This window comes from Schistocerca piceifrons, chromosome 3 (assembly GCF_021461385.2).
Source record: "Schistocerca piceifrons isolate TAMUIC-IGC-003096 chromosome 3, iqSchPice1.1, whole genome shotgun sequence".
Classification (NCBI taxonomy): domain Eukaryota; kingdom Metazoa; phylum Arthropoda; class Insecta; order Orthoptera; family Acrididae; genus Schistocerca; species Schistocerca piceifrons.
Window position 1 is genome coordinate 742,469,545 of NC_060140.1, and position 21,942 is coordinate 742,491,486.

General features: G+C 43.0%; 1 protein-coding gene and 1 long non-coding RNA gene across 5 annotated transcripts in view; one reads left to right on the top strand and one right to left on the bottom strand.

Annotated features, from left to right (window-relative positions):
- LOC124788155 overlaps window positions 1–21,942 on the bottom strand; it is a 164,018-nt gene that overhangs the window by 85,566 nt on the left and 56,510 nt on the right. The window lies entirely within an intron of this gene.
- Window positions 1–21,942, top strand: part of LOC124788153 (leucine-rich repeat flightless-interacting protein 2) — a 231,697-nt gene that overhangs the window by 76,222 nt on the left and 133,533 nt on the right. For 2 of the 4 annotated variants that reach the window (XM_047255302.1, XM_047255303.1), the window contains exon 1: window positions 15,224–15,343. The exons of the other annotated variants lie outside the window; for them this stretch is intronic. The gene's annotated coding sequence lies outside the window, so the exon portion shown is untranslated. Of the gene's footprint in view, window positions 1–15,223; window positions 15,344–21,942 lie in introns of those variants that run through there. 4 annotated transcript variants of the gene reach the window in all.

Genomic DNA, 21,942 nt, shown 5'->3' on the forward strand with positions numbered 1-21,942 from the left:
GATGCTGCGGGAATTAGATTAGGAGATGAGACACTTAAAGTAGTAAAAGCCGGCCGCGGTGGTCGTGCGGTTCTAGGCGCTCCAGTCCGGAGCCGCGCTGTTGCTACGGTCGCAGGTTCGAATCCTGCCTCGGGCATGGATGTGTGTGATGTCCTTAGGTTAGTTAGGTTTAAGTAGTTCTGAGTTCTAGGGGACTGATGACCACAGATGTTAAGTCCCATAGTGCTCAGAGCCATTTGAACCATTTGATTAGATGGGTAGATCACATAACTAATGAGGAGGTATTGAATAGAATTAGGGAGAAGAGAAGTTTGTGGCCCAACTTGACTAGAAGAAGGGATCGGTTGGTAGGACATGTTCGGAGGTATAAAGGGATCACCAATTTAGTACTGGAGGGCAGCGTGGAGGGTAAAAATTGTAGAGGGAGACCAAGAGATGGATACACTAAGCAGATTCAGAAGGATTTAGGCTGCACTAGGTACTGGGAGATGATGAAGCTTGCACAGGATAGACTAACATGGAGAGCTGCATCAAACCAGTCTCAGGACTGAAGACCACCACCACAACAACAACAAGATATAACATTGTCCAGGGAATCATCTTTTGCACTGTTGCCTACCGCGGAACGTGTTTACATTAAAAAGAGGCGGTGGAGAAGAGTGCAATTTTATCCCATTTGTGAAGCTTGATGGAGATGCTTTGGTGGTTTGTACGGCATGTTATATACGATTCAGGTAGTGTTTTGGTCATTCAGGGTAGAAATATTAACTAGCGAGGTTTAAGATCCTACTTTAAGTGACCACGTTCATTCTTTGACGGCGGCATTGTACCCAGACTGCGATTCATCTTTCTTTCAGAATGGCAGTGCGTACATTAAAATAGCTTAGATGTTGAAGAAGATGATATAATACGTATTCCTTAGTAGTTAGAGTCGTGGTATTTGAATATTATGGAAATACTTTAGTGTGTATAAAAGAAATTGAAGAGCCCATTATCATTCTGTTGCAACCTCCTATGAATCTGTGCAGGTTACGTTTGAAAAGTGATGTAAATGTCCCACGACGACAATTTAGGACGTAAGTGGGTTAAATTTACAGGAAGTATCAGTCCTTGTTGAAGTCCCCGTACCTATTAGGTGAGTGTGCGTATGGTGTTATCCAACCCCTCTGGGTGGCAATGAGGTGTCTAGAGCGGCACGCTGTATGGCCGGTTTCCGCCTATGCCCGCGGCCCGGTAGCTGGCACAGAATTTGGGCCGCAACATCGAAATGTGATCGCGTAACGGGCGCGAGGCGTGAGCCGAGGCGCTGTGCCGTTACCGGGCGGACACCCTGCCAACTGCCAGCCAGCCGCACCACGATCCGCCGCGGTCGCGCCGCTAACTCCTGTGTTCGAGCTCTGTGCGCTGTCCGTCACCTGCGCGTGTCCTTTGGCAATTCAGGTGCACTGCCCTGTTGCGTCAGCAAAACCAGAAACGTGCGCGATCAATACAGTATTTTGGTTTTTAACTTCCATTTATGGTATGGTCATAAAGTTTTAATTGTCGCTTAAAAAAAAAAAAAAAAAAAAAAAAAAAAAAAAAAAAAAAAACAACAAAAAAAGTCAACATTTCTGTGGTGTTAGTTCCTCTCTACAGATTCACTCTTAATCTCTAATCATTATTCCCAAGGATCGATGATCTGCCGGAGGTCGTGGGTGCAGAACTCTCCATATCGTCTGTTCATGAAACGTTCCATCCTCAAAAACCACATCGCCGGCATTCTGGAAATGCCTGGCACGCAATGGTTTCTTCATCCCGTGAAAAGAGTAAGAAGCCACCGAGTGGCATGTCACGAGTATGCGGGACGGGGGGAGGAAGCAAAATTTGTATCCCAAAGAAGCAGCATATGTGACCCTCTCCTTTGCGGAATGAGCTGGGACGCTGTCGTGGAGCTAAAACGCCTCGGTGGACAGCTTGCCGCGGCTTCGTGTCGTCTTGACAGCCTCCCGTAACATCGGCAGGAGATTCAGTAGTATGTTTCTGTGATGGTTGCTCCTCACTTGTTGTCACCACACCGTGGTAGTCCTAAAAAATACTCGGCATTCCCCGTGTTAGCTTTTTACGGCAGGGCGTCTTGATATGTTTCCACTGTTTGCTTTCCTCATTCATTCGGGGTCATAGTGATGCATCCAGCGCTCGTCCAAAGTAAGCGGCTAAAGATGCCGTCACGATTGGCCTGCCACAGCAGCAACATTAACCATTGTCTGTGATTGTTTTTAAAAGGAGAAATCGATGTACGAACATGAATGCTCGTTCATTGTACGTTTCAACTTTACGTGTGTTTATGACGGTCTAGATTGTTTCCATGCTACCTCGTCAGGCTTGTTACTAAAGTTACTACGTAAATAAAGATCTCATTGCGTTTCATAAAGCTTTCACACTGTAGCATTTTGTTATTGTATTTCGAAGTATGGCACTGATTTCCGAGTTCTCGTTTCGTTCGGTAGTAAATTGCGAAAGAACAGGGAGGAGACTCACATCGGAGATTAGGAGGAGAGGTGATTTCAGAGACGTAGATTCTGCGAAATTCAGTTATCAAGCCCTCAGACACAACCTTTAGAGCATGAAAGATGTTTCTCTCCCCCTCCCCGCTCTATCGCGCTCTCTCCCTCCCCTCCCCCACCCCCCACCCCCTGTTCTGTTCTGCAAGGTAATGAAGTGCCGTTCAACCTCTACCTCACAAAGTTTTTACAACTAAGAACTTCAAGCAGTTTCTAATATACGACGAATTTTATAAGCGTTTACTATCTCAGCTTACAAAAGTCCAAGGGCTGAATTTTCCTCGATCGTGGAATAAGTTTATCACGACCGTGTCTTTGTGTGCCGAACTGACAAGTGGATTAAGCGTGATAACGCTTGTGTGTGTTTATTATTGACTTGAAGCTTACAATAAACATTCGCGTAATTGAGATTACCGCGATCTGGTACTTTGCGGTGTGTATCCTAAATATCGACTTGCCCTGATCTGACTCATATAGCTCGTTACTTAGCTATTTGTTTCTGTTAGGATTTTATGGTTCTTCACTGGCGAGACACTGAAATATCTCATGACTTAACATGAGTATATTGTGAAAGCTTACGCTGTGCAACTGGCCTAAGTCTTCACATTGGTTCCGAGAGTGGTGGTGATTAATTGAAATTTGTATTTTGGCCATGTCTGTAGCGATCGAGAGTGACCAAAAAAGTATTATTAAGTATTTTTCTGTCCGTGGTTGTACTCCTGATTGGATTACCAGGGTTCACACAGTGACAAAAGGCGTAACGAATCTTCAGATCAGACAAGGACCAAGGAACCTATCAATCACAGACATTTGCGCTGCATGTACAACGGAAGATTTACAAGAAAATGACGACTTAAACGTAAGCCTATTTCAAACATTCCCTTCAGATTCAGAGCAGTTATTAATGCTCCGTGTTAATACATCTAATGCGGCAATTTATGATAGGCCACCTTCGTTTTTCCTGGGGGAACCCAATAAAAAAATTACGCTTTCTGCTTCTGCAACTAGTTTTTTAGTTGTTTTTGGCTTTTTTAAAAAAAGAGATGAGTATGGCCTAAAACCTGAAATGGAGCTGAATATATACTGTAGCCATTCCTCATTTAACAAATAGCGTATATGGGTGTAAGACTTCCCTTTGAATCTCTTACAGCATTCTATCTGTCGATATGTATTTCCACCAAGATCTGATAGGCTGAAGACGGAATTTGCTACCGTTCTTCCTGAAGTCCTGTGAATACTTGTTGGAGAGATTTTCATACCTGACTTTTCCTCCGTTCATTGTGCCCTGTTATTGCTTTGTTGGTAGGTCGATTACCATGCCAATAGAACTTCCAAACCATTGCTGTAATGCATATAAAATGCAACAGCGTTCATTTTACAGTTGACAAAAGTAATGATTCGAGGGGAAAGAACACAACGTACACTGTATTTCGATGTCGTCATCCTCTGTGCGTCCGCTGGGTCCACATAGAGCGTCTAAGTGCCACATCGTGTACCGAGCGTGACTCACCAATCCCTGAAACCTCTTTCGGGAGGACAGCGACTCAAAACTCTTTTTGGCCACGCCGATTTAGTGTATCCTAAATCGGGTAAGGCAAATGCCAGGATCGATCGCCTGGGAAGGGCACTGCCAAATTCCTTCCTGCCCCTGCCTCCAGTCTGACAAGGGAACACCTAGTCGCACCTCCTTCAGATTAGGTGGTAAGAGGGCCCAGTGGATGGCCCGTCAAAACACAGGTCAAGCGTGAAAACGGGAACAAGGTGTACTGGATTGTGAATAAAAAGCAAAACAGAAACAGTGAACGGCCCAAGGACAAGAAGTGCAATATAGAGCAGCCTGGAACTGCAATGGCGTCGTGGTTAACTGGTCTCGGTGTTGGACTGCCAACCGGGCAAGTCGTGTTCAAATCTCCTTCCTGCTTTTTTTTTCTGTTTCGCAGTTCGCTGTGTTCAAATTTGTGTCTGTAACGTTGCGTAACGTCCGCTTGAAATAGCGAGGAGTAAGGAAGGGATCTACAGTGACAGTTGATTCGGCAAAACTACTCTATTAACACCCGAAAGGAAGTGGCTTTCGAATGGGAACCGCAAACGTTTGATGACAAGGCGACAATTCAACCGAATCCTCCATTATAAAACATGTCTGGTGTGTCATACGCTGCATTAGAGACAGTACGTGTGTCTTATGATAGGAATCTCTTATAGACACACCTAATTTGTACGCCTGGTAAGTGAGTGAGATGTGCGTCCTTGCCCAATTTAGGTGCTCGTATAAATGTGAATGTGTTCACTCGCAAGGAAATGATGAAAACATAGTAGTTTGACACATGAGCTGCAACAAATGAGCGCAACAGTTTCATAATCACACAATCTCTCTGTGCTCTGTCATAACATATGCTTTTCACGTTTTTGAAGTTGGATGACGTTTTGAAAGTTTTGACTCTTGAATTCGTTTGTTGTAACGTAGTACACACCCGTTTATTTGTTGTGTACGTTTCTGTGAGGCGTCTATGTGGTACCCCGCCTGCTCTGACTATTCATCACATTTACTTGCGACGCTAACGTATTCTTACCACGTGATTCATATTCTATAACCAGTGTATAGTACGACAAATGCCAAGACTACAGAAAGAGATCAAACATGTTAATGACCGGACGGACGGTTCATAATATTGCGAAAAAGAATAAATGACACGAGGGAGTCTTGAAGACGGCTCGTCTGGTTTACAGTTCAATACCGTAACCACTTAACCACGACGCCGCAGCTATTGGAAGTCGCTCAATATTCCACTTGTTCAACTTAGACCGTTCACTGTTTCAGTACACCTTCTTCCTGTTTTCATACTTGATCTGTGTCCAGGTTTCGACGGGCTATCCACTACACCGTCTTACCACTAAATCTGAGGGGGATGCGGTGGGAAGACACCCTTGCGAGCCTGTGCTCCGTCTCCAGTGATCTTGCCGTCGACAGGACGATAAACATTCCTTCTCATCCGACTGCTCCGCAGGCCAAGTACGTCCTTATTGGCACTGCTGTCACTAAAGAAACGGTGAACTAACGAGAAAGTAATATTGGTAGAAATTTTATGCGTGAAACGCATTTTTCATGTAGTTGCTACCACCAAGTGCCAAGCTGTGATAGTGTTCTCTTTCAGCTATTTTCGCCAGATGTTGCCATGAAGTTGCGTCAGTGAAATGCTTGCACAACCTGAAATGTTTGTGTTGACGTCATATTTGCTTCCCAAGTCTGCTGCAGCGGAAGCTTTCAACGGTGTTACGAATAGTTGGTCTGGCCAAGGGGCCGTTTTTCGCAGCTCTTTGCTGAGTAACGGCTACTAGTCTGGTAATGAACGTAGGTTGTATTTCAATCTACGTATTTATCGTTTACACGACTCCGTTACAATATTTCCATTTTAAAATTGTCGAAAGTAAGTAGCTAGTTTTTTTTTTTTTTTGTATTTCTCGACAGTCATTTGTCCTTCTGGTGTAGCTCAGTCCTTGGGGTTTATGTCTTCTGATACACACAATTTTTGGTGAGAATTAATTGTGTTGTCCATCAATCGTCATGGTGGCAGCTCACCAGTTAAACATGCTAACAGCAGTACCTTCATTCTCCTATGGTTTTAGCTGTCATCTGAGTAATCAGATTTGGAATGTGTAGTAAATGTTCGTAAGTACACATGTAGGACAGAAAAATGTCTGCCAGTACTTACACAAAAGTGATCTTTTGTCTCAAAGTCTTGTTACTCGTACTCTAATAAAAATTTCAACAAGAATGGTAGGAAACAAACCTACTTTGAAATGTACTGAACTCGTTGTATCACAGATCGCCATTAATGATCAGACGCTCCATAATCAAATCAGTTACGTCTCACAGTTTGTAACAAAAGGAAAAACAGTACTGCGGCCCACAAAAATCTCAGCCGAATTTCGGGCACATGAATGTGGACTCCGTGTGCAGCTGTACTACTCGAAAATATTTATTTATTTATTTATTTATTTATTGATTTATTTAACCTGGCAAGATTAGGGCCATCAGGCATTCTACTTATTGTACATTCATACGTTTTAGTAGGCCTGTTAAACTACATCTAGTACAAAAAGTGAAATAAACAATTAGAAAGGTACACCTGGAAAAATACATACATATAGAGTTTATATTCGTAGATCATAAGTACTGTTATAATTAGACATTATTGAAGATACAAATTTTAGATAGGAGTGCTGGCAGCAGGGAGTATGAGGGAGACTCACGGTGAACGGAGGAGAAGAATAGACATAATGAAACATCATTAAGGAAATATAAAGGAAAAGAAGATTGCCTGGCTAATAGAGATAGAGGAAGAGGAAGGCATCTCAGGAGCAAGATAGGAGACGCTAGCTTTGCTATTTGACGGATGAGAGGATTGGCCTGGTACATTAATTTTGTGGAGAACTTTATGAGGAAAAATATTGTCCTTATTTCTGTAAAACAAAAGCAGATTTCTAAAGTAGTAAAAAATGTCGACGTTCGGTGAAAATTTTATTACTCATAAAATCATCCGCACAAATTAACCAGCCGTTATAAAACCCACAGTAATGATTAAAAATAACTAACGAGATATCTCTATAAGTATCGTGTAAGTTGATATCACTGTTGATGCATTAAGACATGTGATGCGAAACGAAGCAATCAAGTAAGTGCTTCATATACTCTACAGTATTTCGTGAACACAGATAAAATTGAAACAAAATGACGCGGGATTTTCGACGTAAATATATAGCAGCTCAGTCTTAAAGAGATTTGTTTACATTGTGTCCGATTGTTACAAGAAATACTTGCGTTTAAACATGTCGTTTCTGACATATTTTACTGTACGGCAGTATCGTCCCAAGAATCTTTCACCACAAAGGGGAACAAAGAGCCGAAAAGTACAGTACATTTCAACAGACGTTTATCTAGACGTGAACAGCCGTCTGAAGATGAACCTTTCGTTTTTAAACGTGTTATGGCGGTTGTTGTGGTCTTCAGTCCTGAGACTGGTTTGATGCAGCTCTCTATGCTAATCTATCCTGTGCAAGCTCCTTCATCTCCCAGTACCTACTGCAACCTATATCCTTCTTAATCTGCTTAGTGTATTCATCTCTTGGTCTCCCTCTACGATTTTTACCCTCCACGCTGCCCTCCAATGCTAAATTTGTGATCCCTTGATGCCTCAGGACATGTCCTACCAACCGATCCCTTCTTCTAGTCAAGTTGTGCGACAAAGTTCTCTTCTCCCCAATCCTATTCAATACCTCCTCATTAGTTATGTGATCTACCCATCTAATCTTCAGCTTTCTTCTGTAGCACCACATTTCGAAAGCTTGTATTCTCTTCTTGTCTAAACTATTTATTGTCCATGTTTCACTTCCATACATGGCTACACTCCATACAAACACTTTCAGAAACGACTTCCTGACACTTAAATCTATACTCGATGTTAACAAATTTCTCTTCTTCAGAAACGCTTTCCTTGCCATTGCCAGTCTACATTTTATATCCTCTCTACTTCGACCATCATCAATTATTTTGCTCCCCAAATAGCAAAGCCACTTTACTACTTTAAGTGTCTCATTTCCTAATCTAATTCCCGCAGCATCACCCGATTTAATTCGACTACATTCCATTATCCTCGTTTTGCTTTTGTTGATGTTCATCTTATACCCTCCTTTCAAGACACTGTCCATTCCGTTCAACTGCTCTTCCATGTCCTTTGCTGTCTCGGACAGAATTACAATGTCATCGGCGAACCTCAAAGTTTTTATTTCTTCTCATGGATTTTAGTACCTACTCAGAACTTTTCTTTTGTGTCTTTTACTGCTTGCTCAATATACAGATTGAATAACATCGGGGAGAGGCTACAACCCTGTCTCACTCCCTTCCCAACCACTGCTTCCCTTTCATGTCCCTCGACTCTTATAACTGCCATCTGGTTTCTGTACAAATTGTAAATAGCGTTTCGCCCCCTATATTTTACCCCTGCCACCTTTAAAATTTGAAAGAGAGTATTCCAGTCAACATTGTCAAAAGCTTTCTCCAAGTCTACAAATGCTAGAAATGTAGGTTTGCCTTTCCTTAATCTATTTTCTAAGATAAGTCGTAGGGTCTGTATTGTCTCACGTGTTCCAATATTTCTACGGAATCCAAACTGATCTTCCCTGAGGTAGGCTTCTACTAGTTTTTCCATTCGTCTGTAAAGAATTCGTGTTAGTATTTTGCAGCTGTGACTTATTAAGCTGATAGTTCGGTAATTTTCACATCTGTCAACACCTGTTTTCTTTGGGATTGGAATTATTATATTCTTCTTGAAGTCTGAGGGTATTTCGCCTGTCTCATACATCTTGCTCACCAGATGGTAGAGTTTTGTCAGGACTGGCTCTCCCAAGGCCGTCAGTAGTTCCAATGGAATGTTGTGTACTCCTGGGGCCTTGTTTCGACTCAGGTCGTTCAGTGCTCTGTCAAACTCTTCACACAGTATCGTATCTCCCATTTCATCTTCATCTACAGCCTCTTCCATTTCCATAATATTGTCCTCAAGTAGATCGCCCTTGTATAGACCCTCAATATACTCCTTCCACGTTTCTGCTTTCCCCTCTTTGCTTAGAACTGGGTTTCCTTCTGAGCTCTTGATATTCATACAAGTGGTTCTCTTTTCTCCAAAGGTCTCTCTAATTTTCCTGTAGGCTGTATCTCTCTTACCCTAGTGAGATAAGCCTCTACATCCTTACATTTGTCCTCTAGCCATGCCTGCTTAGCCATTTAGCACTTCCTGTCGATCTCATTTTTGAGACATTTGTATTCCTTTTTGCCTGCTTCATTTACTGCGTTTTTATATTTTCTCCTTTCATCAATTAAATTCAATATTTCTTCTGTTACCCAAGGATTTCTACTAGCCCTCGTTTTTTTACCTACTTGATCCTCTGCTGCCTTCTCTCCTTCATCCCTCAGTGCTACCCATTCGTCTTCTACTGTATTTCTTTCCCCGATTCCTGTCAATTGTTCCCTTATGCTGTCCCTGAAACTCTGTAAAACCTCTGGTTTAGTCAGTTTATCCAGGTCCCATCTCCTTAAATTGCCACCTTTTTGCAATTTCTTCAGTTTTAATCTACAGTTCATAACCAATAGATTGTGGTCAGATTCCACATCTGCCCCTGGAAATGTTCTACAATTTAAGACCTGGTTCCTAAATCTCTGTCTGACCATTATATAATCTATCTGATACCTTTTAGTATTTCCAGGATTCTTCCATGTATACAACCTTCTTTTATGATTCTTGGACCAAGTGTTAGCTATGATTAAGTTATGCTCTGTGCAAAATTCTAACAGACGGCTTCCTCTTTCATTTCTTAGCCCCATTCCATATTCACCTACTACGTTTCCTTCTCTCCTTTTTCCTACTGTCGAACTCCAGTCACCCATGACTATTAAATTTTCGTCTCCCTTCACTACCTGAATAATTTCTTTTATCTCATCATACATTTCTTCAATTTCTTCGTCATATGCAGAGCTAGTTGGCATATAAACTTGTACTACTGTAGTAGGCATGGGCTTCGTGTCTATCTTGGCCACTATAATACGTTCACTATGCTGTTTGTAGTAGCTTACCCGCACTCCTATTTTTTTTTATTCATTATTAAACCTACTGTCGCATTACCCCTATTTGATTTTGTATTTATAACCCTGTATTCACCTGACCAGAAGTCTTGTTCCTCTTGCCACCGAACTTAACTAATTCCTACTATATCTAACTTTAACGTATCCATTTCCCTTTTTGAATTTTCCAACCTACCTGCCCGATTAAGGGATCGTGACATTCCACGCTCCAATCCGTAGAATGCCAGTTTTCTTTCTCCTGATAACGACGTCCTACTGAGTAGTCCCCGCCCGGAGATCCGAATGGGGGACTATTTTACCTCCGGATTATTTTACCCAAGAGGACGCCATCGTCATTTAACCATACAGTAAAGCTGCATGCCCTCGGGAAAAATTACGGCTGTAGTTTCCGCTTGCTTTCAGCCGTTCGCAGTACCAGCACAGCAAGGCCGTTTTGGTTAGTGTTACAGGGCCAGATCAGTCAATCATCCAGACTGTTGCCCCTGCAACTACTGAAAAGGCTGCTGCCCCTCTTCAGAAAACACACGTTTGTCTGGCCTCTCAACAGATACCCCTCCGTTGTGGTTGCACCTACGATACGGCTATCTGTATCGTTGAGGCACGCAAGCCTTCCCACCAACGGCAAGGTCCATGGTTCATGGGGGGGGGGGGGGGGGGTTACGGCGGTATTTGTGTAAATAAATAGTCTTGTCAGTAGTGGTTGGCGGCCTTTTTCTTCTTTTTTAAGAATCAGCCTTTATTTCATACACAGGCAGGGTTTCAAAATGTCAGTTTTGGACAAAACACCGATAACTAAATTGATTTAATAGCTTGATAAAGACACGTTCCACGTAATTACATCATAGTACGCATATGTCTCTTCCATTTGAGACAGTTCATGCGCGTTGTTCGGAAATTTCCTGTCGTTGTTTTTGTTGTTGAACCAAGTATGACGACGTTGACAGCCGTCGACGTCACCCGGCTTCGTTCCCGTAAGTTATTTGAACATTCTATGTGCCGGGAGAAGCTCAGTTCTCTATCTTCGTCGTCATTGTTGTGATGACAGTGACTTCCAGTTCAAACTTTTTTTAATACAGCTCTTCACACTAGCCTGTCATGTGCAAGCCCCTTCATCTGTCCATAGCTACTGCAACGTACCACCCATGTGAACCTGCGTGCTGTAGTCAATCAAGCCTTTGTCTCCCTGAACAATTTTTACCCGCCCCACTTCCTTCCACTACCAAATTGACAATTCCTTGATACGTCAGTGTGTGACCTATCAAGTTGTCTTATCTTCCACATAGTTTTCAACGTCCTTCTGTAGCACCATTTTTCAAAAGATTGGCTTTCCTCCTTGTGTGTACCGTTTGTCGTCCACATTTCACGTCCATACGAAGCTACGCTTCTTTTATACCCTCAGCTGTTGTTTTTTTTTTTTGCTACCCTGATAATGAGGCTCGTCTGTTACAGTGGATCATTTCATGATCTAATTTCGTCAGTAGCTCCTACTTTAATGGCGCATCACTTTCCCCCCCTCTGTACTGCCTTTGGTTTTCATATCATGAAATCTTCTTAAGAAGATAACGATTCCGTTCAACTTTTCCGAATTCCTTTGCTGTGTCTGTCAAAATGACGATGTCACGGCAAATCTGAAAGTTTTAATTTCTTCGCCCTGAATTTTAATTCTCTTTCCCAAATTTCTCCTTGATTTCAAGCACAGATTGCACAGTGTACAGATTGAATAACATTGGGGGTGGATCGCTTCTCAAACACTGCCTCCTTTTGATGTCCTTCGACTCTTAATAGTGCAGTCTGGTTTCTGCTAAAGCTGTAGGGCATCGAGGTCGGCATCTGACACTTTTTCCATTCTTATTTAGATAATCCATTTTGGTATTTTGCAGCCATGACTTATTATACTGATGGATCTTTAATATTAGCACTTTTCAATATCTACTCCTAACTTTATTTATTCATCAGGTACATCAAACATGCAAAAATGAAGATATCTCCATGCACTGAAAGGAGCTGTTCAGGATAATAGCAACATTGCGCCTTCCTACATGCATCCCCTCTGCCTAGAGCTGCCAGATCCAAAAACAGAAATCGGGATTCGTCTTAATATTTAACCATACATTTTGCCCTAAAAGCCGGGCTACCTATTTTGATTAGAAGTAGAGTCAGTGTGATATTTTCAGTCGTTTATTAGTAACCAGTTGCAGTTAGATTAACCCTAAACGTGCTTAAACTAAAAAAATGAAAATCAGTAGACAGCCATATAATGTTGTAGTTATGATAATAACTAATTGCTCAGTCTTCTTAATTGCTCAGTACCCTTCCTAGGATAATCTTATGTTAAAATAAACTAAAAGATATTCATAAAACAAAATAAACAATTATCTGTTTTTCTGGGAGTGAGATGGCAAGCGAAAAGACATTCAATAACTGTGGTCATATCAATTGGAGTTACAAAGCAATAAAATAATTTGTAGTTAATTATTAATATTTCCCACTGGAATCAAGTTTATAAACAAGGTTATTTTCCTGAAGATCATTTCGTGGGACTCTTGACAGGACAATTTTAAGTCTCACATCATTGTCTACGAATAAAAACATAGACACAGATATGAGTACCATTGGCTGGTGTAGCTATACACTGATCAGCCAGAACTTTATGACCACCTTCCTAATAGTCGGTATGCCCATCATCGGCACCGATAACAGCGGCGACGCGTCGCGGCATGGCAACTGTGAGGCCTTGGTTGGTCGCTGTAGGGAAATGGCACCATATCTGCACACACACACACACACACACACACACACACACACACACACACACACACACAAAGTTACCTAATTCCCGTACATTCCGGGGAGGAAGGCGATGGGTTCTAACGCAACGTTCAATCATATCCCAGATGTATTCGATTGGGCTCAAATCTGGCGAGTTGGGGGAGGGGGGCAGCACATAAATTGGAACTCACCACTGTGTTCCTCGAACCACTCCATCACACTCTTGGCCTTGTGACATGGCACGTTATCTTGTTGAAAAATACCACTGCCGTCGGGAAACATGATCCCCATGAAGAGGTGTACGTGGTCTGCAACCAGTGTACGATACTCCATAGCCGTCAAGGTGCCTTGCACGAACTCCGATGGACCCATGGATGCCCACGTGAAGATTCTCCAGAGCATAATGGGGCCGACGCCAGCCTGTCTCCGTCCCGCAGTACAGGTATGAAGGAGCTATTCTTTGAAAGACGACGGATTTACTCCCTCGCGTCGGCATGATGAAGGAGGTATCGGGATTCATCAGAGCATTAAACGCCCTGCCACTGCTCCAATGTCCAGTGCCAACGGTGACGTGCCCATTTCAGTCGTAGTTTGCGACGTCGTGGTGGGTCGTCGGGGTAAGAAGGCCCACCGTTAGGAGTATTCGGTGGGATCACAGCTGAGGGTATAAAAGAAGCGTAGCTTCGTATGGACGTGAAATGTGGACGACAAACGGTACACACAAGGAGGAAAGCCAATCTTTTGAAAAATGGTGCTACAGAAGGACGTTGAAAATTATGTGGAAGATAAGTCAACTTGATAGGTCACACACTGACGTATCAAGGAATTGTCAATTTGGTAATGGAAGGAAGTGGGGCGGGTAAAAATTGTTCAGGGAGACAAAGGCTTGATTGACTACAGCACGCAGGTTCACATGGGTGTATGTTGCAGTAGTTATGGACAGATGAAGGGGCTTGCACATGACAGGCTAGCGTGAAGAGCTGTATTAAAAAAAGTTTGAACTGGAAGTCACCGTCATCACAACAATGACGACGAAGATAGAGCACTGTGTGTTCAGGCACACTTGTACTCTGCCCAGCGTTAAAGTTTGATGTTAGTTCCGCCACATTTCGCTGCCTAACTTGTTTCATCAGTCTGCCCAGCCTACGGCGCCTGACATCTGTAATGAGGGGTGGCCGCCCAGTTCCCCGACGTCTGGATGTGGTTTGGCCATGTTTTCGCTACTTGTCGAAGACGCTCACAAAAGCACTTCGCGAACACCCAACAAGTTGTTTTGTTTTCGAAATGTTCGTGCCGAGTAACCGCGCCTTCACTGTCTGCCCTCGGTCGAACTCTGATCGGTCGCGCGCCTTGCACATTCTACACACGGGCAGCACGCTCACTGATACTATATGCACTGTGCGTGTGTCTTCACTAGCAGTCATTCCTCGCAAAGTGCCCCTTCTATCGCCTGGACGGGTTTGTATCGATAGTAGGCAGCTGATATAATGTTCTGGCTGATCAGTGTATTTTCTTATGATATATCTCCTTATTCCTCTTTATACTTATATCGTGAGCTTGGAACTGACCTTAGTTCTGTATTCTCCGCTTCGTCGACAAAAAGCCTAACGAACACCGGACAACAGGCCGGAGTTATATATATTTACGATATTTAAATGCCTGTGTTATTCAGAAACACGACACAGTATTGCTTTGAACATGCACGTATGTCCGGAGGAACTGTGGCAACTCCAGCAGTTATGAAATAGATGAAATGTATTCCCTCGCGACTAGCGGGAAATCCAGGTTCGGGTTTCGGTCCAGCACAAATTTTCATTGTCGTCATTCAGTCACACGGCTGACTGTTGCTAATATTCGCAACGCCGCATACGTTAAATGGCAACCGTACTTCTGCCCCATTATGTCTAGGATAAGAAAATTCCCCGTTCACGGCTACTTTCATTGAACGTGAGCATTCTTGACTATGTTATACGCTTAAGTGCAGATGACCGGTTTTTCCTCAAATACGCCTCCAGGTTAAGTCCTCACAAACTATTTGGGATGTGGTGACGCGTTATGACGAACATTGTAGAAAGTAAACGATATTGTGGATCTGGAGGAAGTCGCGGTGGGCGCAGGGAAAGGCATTGGCTAGCTGGCTCCGTGCGGCAGCTGGAGGGCCAGGTGCTGCCAGCGACCCTCCTCCCCCCCCCCCCCCCCCTCTTCTCCAGCGACCTGCGTACCCCCACTGCTGCGTAGCGTGGCGCTCAGCTGCCGCGTCGCAAGTCAGTCGGCTCGCTGCTGGTGGTGTGCGCGTGCGTTCGGTGCAGTGCGCCAGAGTCGCGAGTGGTGCATGTGCTGTGAGTGAGTTGTGAGCGGTGAAGTGAAGTGCGTGTGGCAACAGGTGTGCCCAGGCGGTGCGGTGAGTGCTGTTGCCAGGAGCAGGCGCGCCGTGGTAGTGGTGCTGGTCAGGGATCAACACGCGGACCATCCAGCCGTGCTAGCTGCGTGATGGAGACCGCGTTACCATGGCGCGCTGTTGGCAGGAACTTCCCCCCCGCACGTTGCGGTAGTTCCGTTGACTCACCGATGTTCCGGGTGAGGCCGTATCTTCTAGCTCAGTTTTCCAACGTTTGATGCAACAAGGTAACGGGATCGTCGTCTGAAAATCGTGGCTTCAACACTTCTGTGGGTTTTGAGACAAGGTGTTGCCAGCACGAGTACAGGAAAATGCGTGCTTACTTTCTTCATAAAGTGAATCGTTAACGTACATTCGAAAGTATCAGTGATCGTCTGTAACATGAAGGTTTTTTTTTCATGTATAATACTAGCTTACTAGGTAAATAGTCGGTTGAAATTTGGAACGGAAACGGTCCTGAATATCGTGGAAGATTTAGGGATAATTGTAGGTGAAAATCACCTACCCTAACCGTAGTGGTGTGAGGATATACATGCATAAAAAATCGCATTTAGTCAATAAATTTTTAATGTGCACACAATGACATCAGAGTACAAAAATATTGTTGTATAGAAGTAAATAAAATTTTTATGACAGTTTTTTATACACGTGTAGCATCATTTATGAAGTTCACGCATAACTAGAAATGCGTTCCGCAGTTTCCAGTCATCCTATTTTTCTTTGCCCTCTCACTTAATTGTTGTCATTGTGCTTAATTTGGAAAAGAAATTATACTTGTCCATATTATCGAATCGACGGGAGAGTAAGATACACACGTTTGTTAATATGATTCAGTGACTTGTGAATGGAGGATGTTGCGCGATGACGACTATTTTATGTTTTATTTGAGAGCACACGTGCAGGTAACATGTCTTGTAAGGTTGATTCCTCCATCTAACAATAAGCAGCATCTGAAAGATATCATCTCTACTGAAAGAATTGTAGGAAAAACACTTCTAGAATTAACCACTTTACAACTGAAAATTATTTGGAAAGTGGTTAAGCAAATCGTTGCAGAAATGCTGGCGAAACTGTCGCGTTAGGCCTTAGTATTGCAAGGACAAACGATTTGACTGACTGAAGCGTGCAGGGTGCCTTCGTCGTGTTTCGGAAGCTGACAAAAACCGTGACTGAGATCTTAAGATTCTGAAGAACAGGTGTTCATTATACGCCAGTGCTTCGGATGATCGCTTTCGACCAGTTTTGATCGACATTATGCACCGTGCAGAATCAAAACAAGTGGCGCACATGTAATGTTCTTTTCATTTGGGGCTTTCCTAAAGGGATACGAGCAAGTAAATTGACATTAACATTTTCAGCAGTTGGCGGCACGCTTGCTACCAGTAGTACGAGGTGATTGAAGAACATGAGTGGCTCGGTTTAGTGATTATTATTTCTCCTTATTGTACGCCATTACTGTTCGGTCAGTGCTCATAAAACGGTTCAAATTGGAAGACATTTTGTATTTGTATACGCTCAAATGTAAAAACTGAAAGGGAACGTTATCTTATAGTGCAGTGATATAGTGCTAACAATGTCCTTGTCGCCAGAACTGCTGCAGCAACATGTAAATGTTATGTTTACGTTAATTTTCGTGGAATAATGATAGTTTGCTATCTCCCATTTTGCTGAGCCGCTCTAACATAAGGTGACGGACAAAATCTGGTGAGGAAAGGTTGTGTCAGCAAAATTACACACAGAGTCAGGATTCCTGCAACGCTAAGGAAGTAAAGGGTGACAATGGGGCTACATACTTGGTATTTTCCAAGCTGTAAATCAGTGGAGGTTGGCGGTACCCGGTAGAGCGTACTGTGGGCGAAGTGATAGTATCGTATACAAAGTATGACGAATATGCAAGGAGAGATTAGTATCTGTAGCCCCAAGAATATCAGCCATTGGCTCGGACGAGTCTCGCAGCACACGCCGCATCTCTCGAGGGACGTTGGTGTGCCGAGCGCGTCATTACGCATGAAAAACGTGCGCGGGCTGCAAAAAAGTCCTTGGCGCGGGTCCTTCGCAGCGAACTCCCTCTGGGGAACACATGCGGGGTTGAGCAGTTGTGCCACGGCGGTTCCCGCTCTGCACGCTCACTCTGGCTAGCTGTCTCCACTGAAGTCACGAAAGTCGTCATATAGCAGACGTGGGTTAGGCAAGCAGAGTACCGGTTTCACAACGATATGACGTACTCGGACTGTTTCGCAAATCTTTAAAATAATTTATTGCCTAAGTATGTGTTCTGGATTATTTTCGAGGTCAGTAGTTCGAGGTCGGTAGTTAAAAAAAAAATGCTTCGTTGGACTCTTCACTCAGTAATCTTCGGATTGTGTTAATTTTGCTACAATAGTCTTACTTGATATAATATGTTGATTTCGTTGCGTGAGTTCGTTTTTATGGTTTCCTCACAGAAATTAAGCACTTCAGGCAAGCGTTTTCGAGGAGGCGCATGCTCTTTTTCGGGAAGAGAAAATAGCACTACTACTCGTCAGTCGCAATTATTAGTGAACTGACTCCCCATATTTGTTGTTAATAAAGGCAAAACTGTTACCAACCCAGAGGTGGTTTAAAAAACATGGTGCTTTACTAGGCATTATACTACCGTAGCTGGATGCTGTCGCCTCTCTCTGACCTTTGAATTGCCTGTTAAAAGGGAACCTACCCCGAACCACTGTCCAGCTCGGCATTCATGGCACTTTTTTACATTACCTACATTGCTAGAAGTGTTATTTGCCTGGCGCTTTACCGCTGTCCCACCTCTTTTTGGCATCGCTTTCTCTGTTAAGTGAAATAAACCGATTTTTTTTTCACAAGGAATTGGTTCAAATGGCTCTGAGCACTATGGGACTTAACTTCTGAGGTCATCAGTCCCCTAGACTTAGAACTACTTAAACCTAACTAACCTAAGGACATCACTCACATCCATGCCCGAGGCAGGATTCGAACCTGCGACCGTATACAAGGAATGACAGTAAAAAATAATAAATAAATTTCATCTTCATAAAGTTTAGAGAACATTCTTGAGAGCTGAAACTTCTCTTTCAGACCTGAAATCCTCTTGAATACAAGATTTTTCTTGAATACTGATAATTAGTCTGGGGATCTAAGTCTTCTCGGATGTTAAAAGATGTTTTTCCAACCGTAAATTTTTTTCAATGTAGAGGTTTTCTTGAAAACTAATAAACAGTTACCCGTATTCTGCTGTTAGAGCTGTCTCTAGTGTGTTTCTGTAGAAATCGTGTGTGTGTGTGTGTGTGTGTGTGTGTGTGTGTGTGGGGGGGGGGGGGTGAAGATGAGACACCCCGCCCATCTGTAATCTAGAGTACATGGTAACTTTAAAGCATGTCGTCGTCCACGCCCCCCACCCTCACTCACCTCCCCCCAGCATTAATTTCTGCGGGCGTCCATGCTTGTCTGCCATTTGGTGCTTCAGTATCCAGTGCCGCAGAAGAAGACAATCTAGGAACTCTTGCATAGGTATTGTGTTTTGCTTTGGAAAGAACTTCCATTGAGGGTGCGGGATGTTTGTGATTTCAATCACTTGAGGCACCGTTCTCGTCACAAGGCTTATTTCGTTATCTTCTAATTCCAAGTTTGAGCTTTAGTAGCCACAAGTTTGCGAACATTGCAAAGTGACCTGAGAGTCGCTGAACTACGTAGCCTTTTTTTTTTTTTTTCCTGTGTGTGAATCAGCTAGTCTTTGTGTAGTTACGCGAAGTGAAACATAAATAACGATAAATCCTTCGGGAAGATGCTAACGAGAATATGCTGCAAACCCACCAAAGCCCTCGTGGGGTATTCACACAATAAGCAGAAAATGGTCGGTGCTCCATCATACCTGGACATAAATCCAGCGAACTTGCTGTATGTTAAGCATGTATGTGCAATCGAACATTTCCACAGGCTTTTTGCGGTTACATTGACGTATGCAGTTTGATCATTGGGTTTTCCATCCTGTGGCAGAATGAATGGTGTTGTATACCGACAACAGAAACATGAACTATAGTCAGTTTGTAACATTCGGAAATACCGCGAGGCTGCGAAGTGTTCAGGTCATGCGAAACGATGTGGCGCGGTTCTGAAGGCACTGCACCAGCACTCAGGAGGACCGAGGCTCAAATCCCCATCAGGACATCCTGGTTAAGTTTCCTGTGTGTTCTCTAAGTGAATTACAGCAATTGCAGGGACGGTTAGTTTGTAAACGGCACGGCCTGTATCCTTTTTCATCCTTGCTCCGTCTCTAATGGACGTCGTCGTGATGATGAACCACATAGATTTAGTCGATCCGTTTAAGATACGGAATGTCTTCACGTATGCTGATTAGAGTAAGGCAGTTGCTACATAGTTGTTACTGGCGAGTTTCGGAATGAGCCGAGTGCACTTGGAACAGATACTTTGAAATCATGTGTGTGGAAAAAGCACTAGAATCGTAGATTTCTGGATTCTTATCGAAATAGACCAGTTTCAGATCATTAACTTTGGATATCGCTTAGTAGCAGGGTCATGTTTCTGAAATTTGCACCGAGCATGTTGCTTCCATGGCGTGATTCCTTATCACCAAGTTTGCAGATGGACATTGTAGCAGTCCAGAAAATATGTGGCAGGAAATGACATTTTAGTTACAGTTTTGAGAAACACACGGAAGCCCGTCCACGAAGAATAAGTCTTTGCTATCTGCGGCAGAGAATTTTTTTTTTATGTTTAGAAAAAAAAATACAGTTACACATGTGGGTACCGAAACAAGATTGTTATTACTAGCAGTTATTCGGATTGTACAATTTCACTGTTAAAAGAGGACAAGTATTGACAAACGCACTATCTTCAAGCGACATTAATGACCCTCCACTTATTAAGTTTGTGCGAAAGATTGGAGGGATGTCCAATTTTAATCGTTTTGATTATTGTTGCTGCTATGATATCTGAGATGTGTGGTCATATCATCTCTGCAGAAACTACCGGCTGTCCAATTTCTGCACGTTGTCCCATCTGTAATTACTCCTTGAGTTGCTACTATGTTAACTCTTTGACAGGTGTTTAAGAAAGAGTAATCGTGATAGTGGGCTGTCGTTAGCAGTATCGAAATCTTACTCTGGAAATGCTAGAAATCAACTGAATGACTCAATGGCGAACGGATGTACATGCTCATCGCCAGCAAAATTAAATACATCATTATCCTAGTGCTTCATGCGCCTCACGTTGTTTTTCTGTGTTATTAAACAGCTCCTCCAGCAGATGTAGAGTTAGTGCGAGGAATGTAACGTCTTGCAAATTGCCCAGCAGTAAAACGCCAGAAGCCTCGCAAGCAGGAGACCGGAATTCATTTTTTTTTGCGCTGCTTCCTGAATTACGCCAGCCAAGTGCCGGAACGGTTCCTTAGTCAGGACACAGTCGGCTACTTCTGCGATCCTTGTCAGATAGTCCAGTGTTGTCCGTCCATTCCGTAACGTTCTCAATGTCAGCGGGGCGTTACCCCCTGACTGGAAGGAGGAGGCATCTTGCAAGCATCGCATCACCTTTCCTGTGGTTAACATAGGGGCGCTAACTTTCGTCAGAAGTGTCATTCAGATCTGGTTCCACAATTTCGGAATTTGATTTTCAGATGAATTCTCTGATGAACAGCAATAATTTGTCTTTGTGCTCGTCTGATTTATACTAGGATCTTCAATTTCACGTAGACTCCGAGCCACAGTGCAACTTGACTTTTTCATATTAACAAATCAGTGATAGAATTATACGTGTGATAGTCTTACAATTTTGCTGCATAACTTCTAAGCAGCTTAATCCCAGCTATAAGATTAACGTAGTCTCAATACCCCTGTCCCTGAGAAGAATGAAACTTCATCTGTGGGTAAATAACATAAAGAAGCGCGATTAATTCTTGCTAATGCTTCAAAACGAATGAACGAGCTATCCAATTTGTTTCATGTTGGTACCGTATTGTTTAAAAATTGAAAATTTGTCGAGGTATAAGGATAATATGAAGGCGTGCTGAAAAGTAATGCCTCCGAATTTTTTGAGTAAAACTCTTAAAGCTTTTTAAGTAAAACAAATGTCATTGACATTCTACATCTTTAATCTTCATTTTTACATATTTGCAGTCTTCTTCCGCAATCCTACGCCTGTGGTTCACCTTTATCGGTCATCCTTCACACAGTTCCAACGTGGTCCCGTCCGATTTTCATATGTTTCCAAAACTTAAATAACGCCTTCGTGACTTCACTTTGTTAGTGATGAATCGGTGCAGGCAGAGGTGAGGTTGTGGCTCCGTCAACGAAGTCAGACATTCCACAGTAATGCTGCAGCCAAGTCCCTCGTTAGGAGAAACTTGTTCGTCGCCGGTGTGGAGTGACTTTGTTGAGAAATAAATATATAGACTTGAAGAGTGTAAATTAGAATGTTAATAACGGTTGTTTTATTTAAAACATCTTCAGAGTTTCGCTTAAAAATTCGGAGTCATTACTTTTCAGCAGGTCCTCATAATGAGAGTACAAAGCAAGAGTGATACAGTCTCGACAAAGGTACTATTAACTAACATTAATCAAGGGTTCAGCAAAGACGACCGAATTGTC